Below are 5,928 nucleotides of genomic sequence, written 5' to 3'. Positions count from 1 at the left end.
ATACATTAATACCTATTTACCACTAAAAAACTACACTAAATTAATAATATTTAAAACTGAAATATTCAATTTTACACATAAATAATGTATGTTATAAGTTATAACTTATAACTTATAAATGTATATTATATTATTGATCATAATGATTCTATCACAAATAAATAAGGGCCTCGAGTAGGCAACTTATAAGGCAATTTAGTCATGTCTGCAGAAATGTCATGTTTTCCGTACTCTATAATATTTAGTATTCGGTGTCAGTCTGATACTATCAAGTAAATAGATTGATTCATATTACCCGAATATGAAAAATTTAATACTAATTAGTAATTATAGTTTTAATTCTTTTTTTTATATATTTATTATTTATACGTCAGTCTAAGTAGTTTATTTTCTAATTTTCTAATGACATCAAAGTACTTATTCATTGCAATAGCTTACCTTTTTCTGTTCATTTGAAAAAAAATACGAGTGTATTAAGTAAAAGTTATGCTATTCATATTTGGAGTTAAAACAAATTAATTTTTTTTTATTGTTTAATCGTCAGTATATTAAATGTGATGTCATCAACTACTTATTTACAATCTACGACCACCAGGATCATTGAAAAATTAAGTGAAAATAAAATGTTAGGTTATTATATTAAAATGTTTGTAAGTTTCACTATCACTGTGACGCAGGTAATAATTTATAAATAAAACAAACACATTTTAACTGATTTGAGTCAATATTTTTAGTATAATTTTTCTCTTTATTAACAATATAAAAGAATATATAAATAGAATACTTTCAGAGCAAAATGTATTGTTTGTTAATACTGAATACTGTTGATTATATACAACTCAACATTCTCAACATTCACTTGCGTTTAAAATAATTTAGATTAATTATTTTCATTGATATGATTTGTTTATAAAAGGAATTCTGTATAGGTAATTTTTGAACAAAATGTTTTTAAATAATTTTTCTAGTAATTTGATCAATTTTCATTTCATCATATCATAATAAGATGGATCAATTAAAATGAAAAAAAGATTTTTAGCAAGATAAAATAAGCAGTTTAAAATGTCTTCTTAACTAGCTTTTCTTATAAATGTGTAAACTCAATACCAAAGGAATTTATTGATTTTTGAAAACTCGATTTTTAAATTGTTAAATAATTTAATAGTTTTTACCTTAATAGAACCTTTCAACTTCATATACTATACATCATATAGTGTTAAATCAATAGAATCAATCTACATTCTATATTATGGTTAATTAGGTACCAATTGATTACCAAAAAGTAATATTTTATATTTATTGTCTTATAAAAACTAAGGAACACTATCAATAATTACATTAATAAGTACATTTACCAACAAAACAATAATTTTATAACTTTATAAGTAATATTCTACATCATTGGTTTTAACATCATGACATTATTTTTTATTTATTAACCAAATTTTTGTTTTTTGGTAATCAGAAAAAACAAATTTTAAGTAAAAAGAAAACACAGAATCTATTATATATAGCAATTTCTTCAAGTTATTATTATTTTTTTTATTTAAAACAAAAGCAATTTTTACCTAATATGGAATAATTCTGTTTATTTTATATTTCATTACAAAAGTAAAAATTACAGTTTGAAGTTTAAAATTGCTCTCTATAAAATTTTTATATTTTTAACCTTTTAGTTCTAAGCTTTTGTTAATTTTTATACTTTCATAACTTATTTAAAGCTAAAATATATGAACTAAAACCATGGTTCCTATTGAAATTGCATAGTTAAACAGATTTTTAACAAAATGTTTGCTTTGTTACACAGTAATCAGATGGTGACAATAGACGTAGGTATAATCCTCTTAACAATATTGTTGCTAACCAAACATAAAATATTTTAATTTATACAATTTTGACAATCCAATTTTACTAAGCACAATCTCCAATTATAAATGTCTATAATCGCTAAATTATGCTAATTAACAGTCTTCAAAATACTTATCAAATACTTTTTTCTTTAATTTATTACATTCGTACGTTCAATAAATAGGTATTTTAACTTATTTATAAATATTTGAATTAAATAATTAATACATATGTCATATTTTAATAGATTCAAGAATTTCAGAAGTTATTATTATAATATAAATATTAATAAATCACATCAACTTAAACTTCAATCATTGGTATACTATTTAGCTATTCTAATGATTTGATGAAAGCTTATGTATTATTCATTTTTAGAACCATTGTAAAAAGCGATTTTGGAAATCAAATTTAAATAGTTAAACATGAAAATCAATAGCTTAAGTATAATTTTACAACAAAAACTACAAAAAAAAAAAAGTTTAAAGTATCAGAATATTTATCAAGACTGCAAATCAAACAAAATAATTATAATAAGTGAAAAAGAAGAAGTAAAGTATGGAAAAAAAAAATTTTAATTATGAATTCTTAAGTATACAATGAAGTACAATATTTGTACATTATTTGACTGGATTATTAATACCTAATTATATAAAGTTACTATTTCTGATAAGTAGGGCTTGGATTTTGATGCAAAGGCATATTTTTTCTTCTGTTTTTAAATGTTGGTCCGTAAGTATAAGTGTGTTTTGGGCGATTTGATTATTTTTAAGTACTTTTTTTTGTTTTTATTTTAGTGCATTTTTTAGCTTTCACAGCAATATTTATAATTTCTTCATAAAATGAATAAAAATTGTTGCGATTCACAAGACACATTCGACAAACTGCTAATGGTACGAATATTAAATTATATGTAGTATCATCGATAATAATTTTATCATAGCTAGACAATTCCTCAAGTTGCTGTCGATAACAATATACAATTAAAAAAAAAAATAATAATAATTTTAAATTTTTTTCCAATTTTTAAGCTAAAATAATTATAATTAAATGCATTTTTTGAGCTTTTAGGGCATTAAAATCCCAACCCTACTTCAGTACCTATATACTATTTACTTATCTAAAATTGATTCCATTATACTTAATATGTAATATACAACCTTGTGTTAAAGAAAATCAATTTTTTTTTTTTAATTTATGTAAGTTATGTAACGCATAAATGCATAAGCATTATTTAGTTTATAAAATTATAAGACATAATATGTTATTCAATTTTACAGAGTATATCGTTAAATTTTGATGTGTTAATAATCACTTTATATTTATATTTTAGTGCCTAAATTTATTTAATTTAAGCATTAATCAAATATCTTACCTAAATTCTTCAATGTGAATTGAAAATAATAGAAAAATTGATAAGAAACTTTTTAAGTAATTTTTTCATTCCTATATGCTTATAGTATTTTAAGAAAAAATAACAATGTATTGTATGGGTAAAATGCAAGAATTTAACTCATCAACTTTTAATCAAATTTATAGAACAATGAACAACTTCATGCAGATGAATACAATGAACTAACCTGTACAATTAGAAGTCAATTCTTCTTCGAATCTTTTAATTTTAATTTTTTTTCTATACTTAATATAATATACTCAATATGTATTTGCATACCATATTCAAGACCGTTTGATTTGATTTACCTTTACTATACTACAAATATTTAAGCAAAACCATAAATTATAAATATTATTTATAAATAGGCAAATAGCTAAAATGACTTTTTAGTTGAACAATTTTTCTACTGTAGACATCAGTTTGATGAAAGTATGTTTAATCTTAAATCCACTGTAGTTGTTGGTTGATTCATTGATAGAAAAACACTGAAATAAATATATTATTCAAAACAGTTGTAAATAAATAACATTATATTTTATTATTAAGACTATTATTAAATTCACACATACCAAAAATATAGCATCATTATTATGAAAAATATACATTTTACCAAGAAATTTTTGTATATAACAAGGATGGCAATTATTTTGAATACTACATACCAAAACTTACCTTTTTTTTTCTCGAACGTGCAATAAAAAATATTATGTACGTAGTTGTACTGATTAGTGTTTACTGAGGTAGATACATATTATGAGTATACGGCTTTAATCAATCAATAACGATTATTCAATTTTATCAGTAAATTAAATAATAATAATATAATATATATTTTGGCAGCTTACTTTCAACAAACAAAGATAATATACTAGACATAGTGTATTATTATTTTATCTATAGATAAAATTGAATAATTGTTATTGACCAATAAAAGCTGTATGCTCAAAATATTTTTTACTTATTATATATAGTAAAAATATTTTAATTTTTCACTTGCCAACTCGGGGCCATGTGTCACAGATTTGCCATTTCTGGTATATAATTATGAAACAAAATATGTCAGAAAAAATTGTATTTCACTACAATTTACTATTAACCAGACCATCTGATAACTATATTAAAATGTTAACTAAATTCTGAAAACAATTACTTAATTCATTAATAGTTAATAAACAAATATATTAATTAATAATTCACATACTGATGTATTATTATTAATTAAAGTTTGGTTTTATATTATTTATTATAAAATAATAACTAATAAGCAAGAATATATGATTTACAAATGTGAACCAAAACAGTTTTAAGAGCATAGTTTAATATGAATTAATAGTTATTTTAAGAATTGTATGTAATAAAAAATTGATTAAATATTATATTTGGGCCACCACACGAACAAGTGTTCAACGTAGTCTATAATCTTTTCGAAAATTAAATAATTAAAAAGTATATATTATTTTATTAACTATATTTATTATTATTTTACTCGACTATTCCCATTTGCTGTAGAATTATTTATCTATAAACTATCTATAACAATATGATTGAATTTGAATATTAGTAGGTATACTTATCTAATTGCATAAACAATAATCTTGTATTAAGACCAATCATTAGTAAAAATGTGGTTTTTTCCTTATCCTTTTTTTTCTTTCGCACACAAGTTTACTTTCAACCAGTTTTCTGGCCAACAATTAATTTTAATTAATATAGCAATGAAATGCAAATTTGATTTTACTTTGATGCTTCTGCTGCCAAACTGTATATTCATTCAGCATCAATAATGTGGTGCAATAGACGCCCAACAAACAACAACGCTACATAAATAAAAACAAGAATAGAGTGACGTCGAAGTAATTATCACAAATAGTGAAATTAATTTCAGTGACAGAGATTATAATATTGTTATAGCCTGTAGCATTTACACTCTCCAGGTAAACAACTCTACAATCCACAGTGCTATTTCTTACTAAATCATTGTTCAATTCTAATTGTATTCTTCTCTGGCATGTACAAAGTGAGCACGACAGAACTTGATGAAACAGAACTGTGTTTTAATTGGTGACTGCTAAAACAAAAATGATTTGAATTTTTAAACGATTAATATTAAATTCAATCAACAATTTGACGGTAAAACGTACAGATAATAATATTAGAAAGAGTCAGAATATACCTACAGTAGTAATACGATGATCATGAGCAGCGTCATTGTCGACAAGAATCAAGATCTATATTAATTATTGAATATCTCTATAATATATAATGATCTTTAAAGACCTTGGGCGGCAGGCAGTAAGTTGGACAAGTATTGAGAGCACGTAGTCAACTTAGCTCTCGTTACTTTTCCGGTTTAGGTCTTTAGGATTCATCATCTTATCATTAACTGTAGTTATCATTGGGACATCGATTACGGCGTCAAAATTTTTATTTTATTTATCAGTTATCAATGTTATCACATAATTTATTTTATGATATCACGTAAATATAATATATACTGCAAATGGCATAAACGCCTCAGAATAATTGTATGCGCTCTCAATTTTTCATCGATTTTTATGGTGCTTAAATTTTTAGCAAGATTTAAGTATGCGTATAAAAATTCACAACACTCTTAATAATTGATATTCTAAAAATCTCAGATAATGTTTGATAATAGATCAATTCGTCCAAATAATAAACCTTAC

At 23.1% G+C, this 5,928-nt stretch overlaps 1 long non-coding RNA gene across 1 annotated transcript; it reads right to left on the bottom strand.

The window, feature by feature from the left end:
- Positions 1-4,820: 4,820 nt before the first annotated feature.
- On the bottom strand, positions 4,821-5,576 carry LOC113560204. The gene is made up of 3 exons (XR_003406088.1): positions 5,422-5,576; positions 5,215-5,309; positions 4,821-5,061 (listed from the first exon to the last, which is right to left on the bottom strand). It is a non-coding gene; the product is annotated as an uncharacterized LOC113560204 (long non-coding RNA).
- Positions 5,577-5,928: the final 352 nt, after the last annotated feature.

The sequence above is a fragment of the Rhopalosiphum maidis genome, chromosome 3 (assembly GCF_003676215.2).
Source record: "Rhopalosiphum maidis isolate BTI-1 chromosome 3, ASM367621v3, whole genome shotgun sequence".
Lineage (NCBI taxonomy): Eukaryota > Metazoa > Arthropoda > Insecta > Hemiptera > Aphididae > Rhopalosiphum > Rhopalosiphum maidis.
The sequence above is the reverse complement of the archived record's forward strand: the minus strand, read 5'-3'. Positions and strand labels throughout refer to the sequence as shown.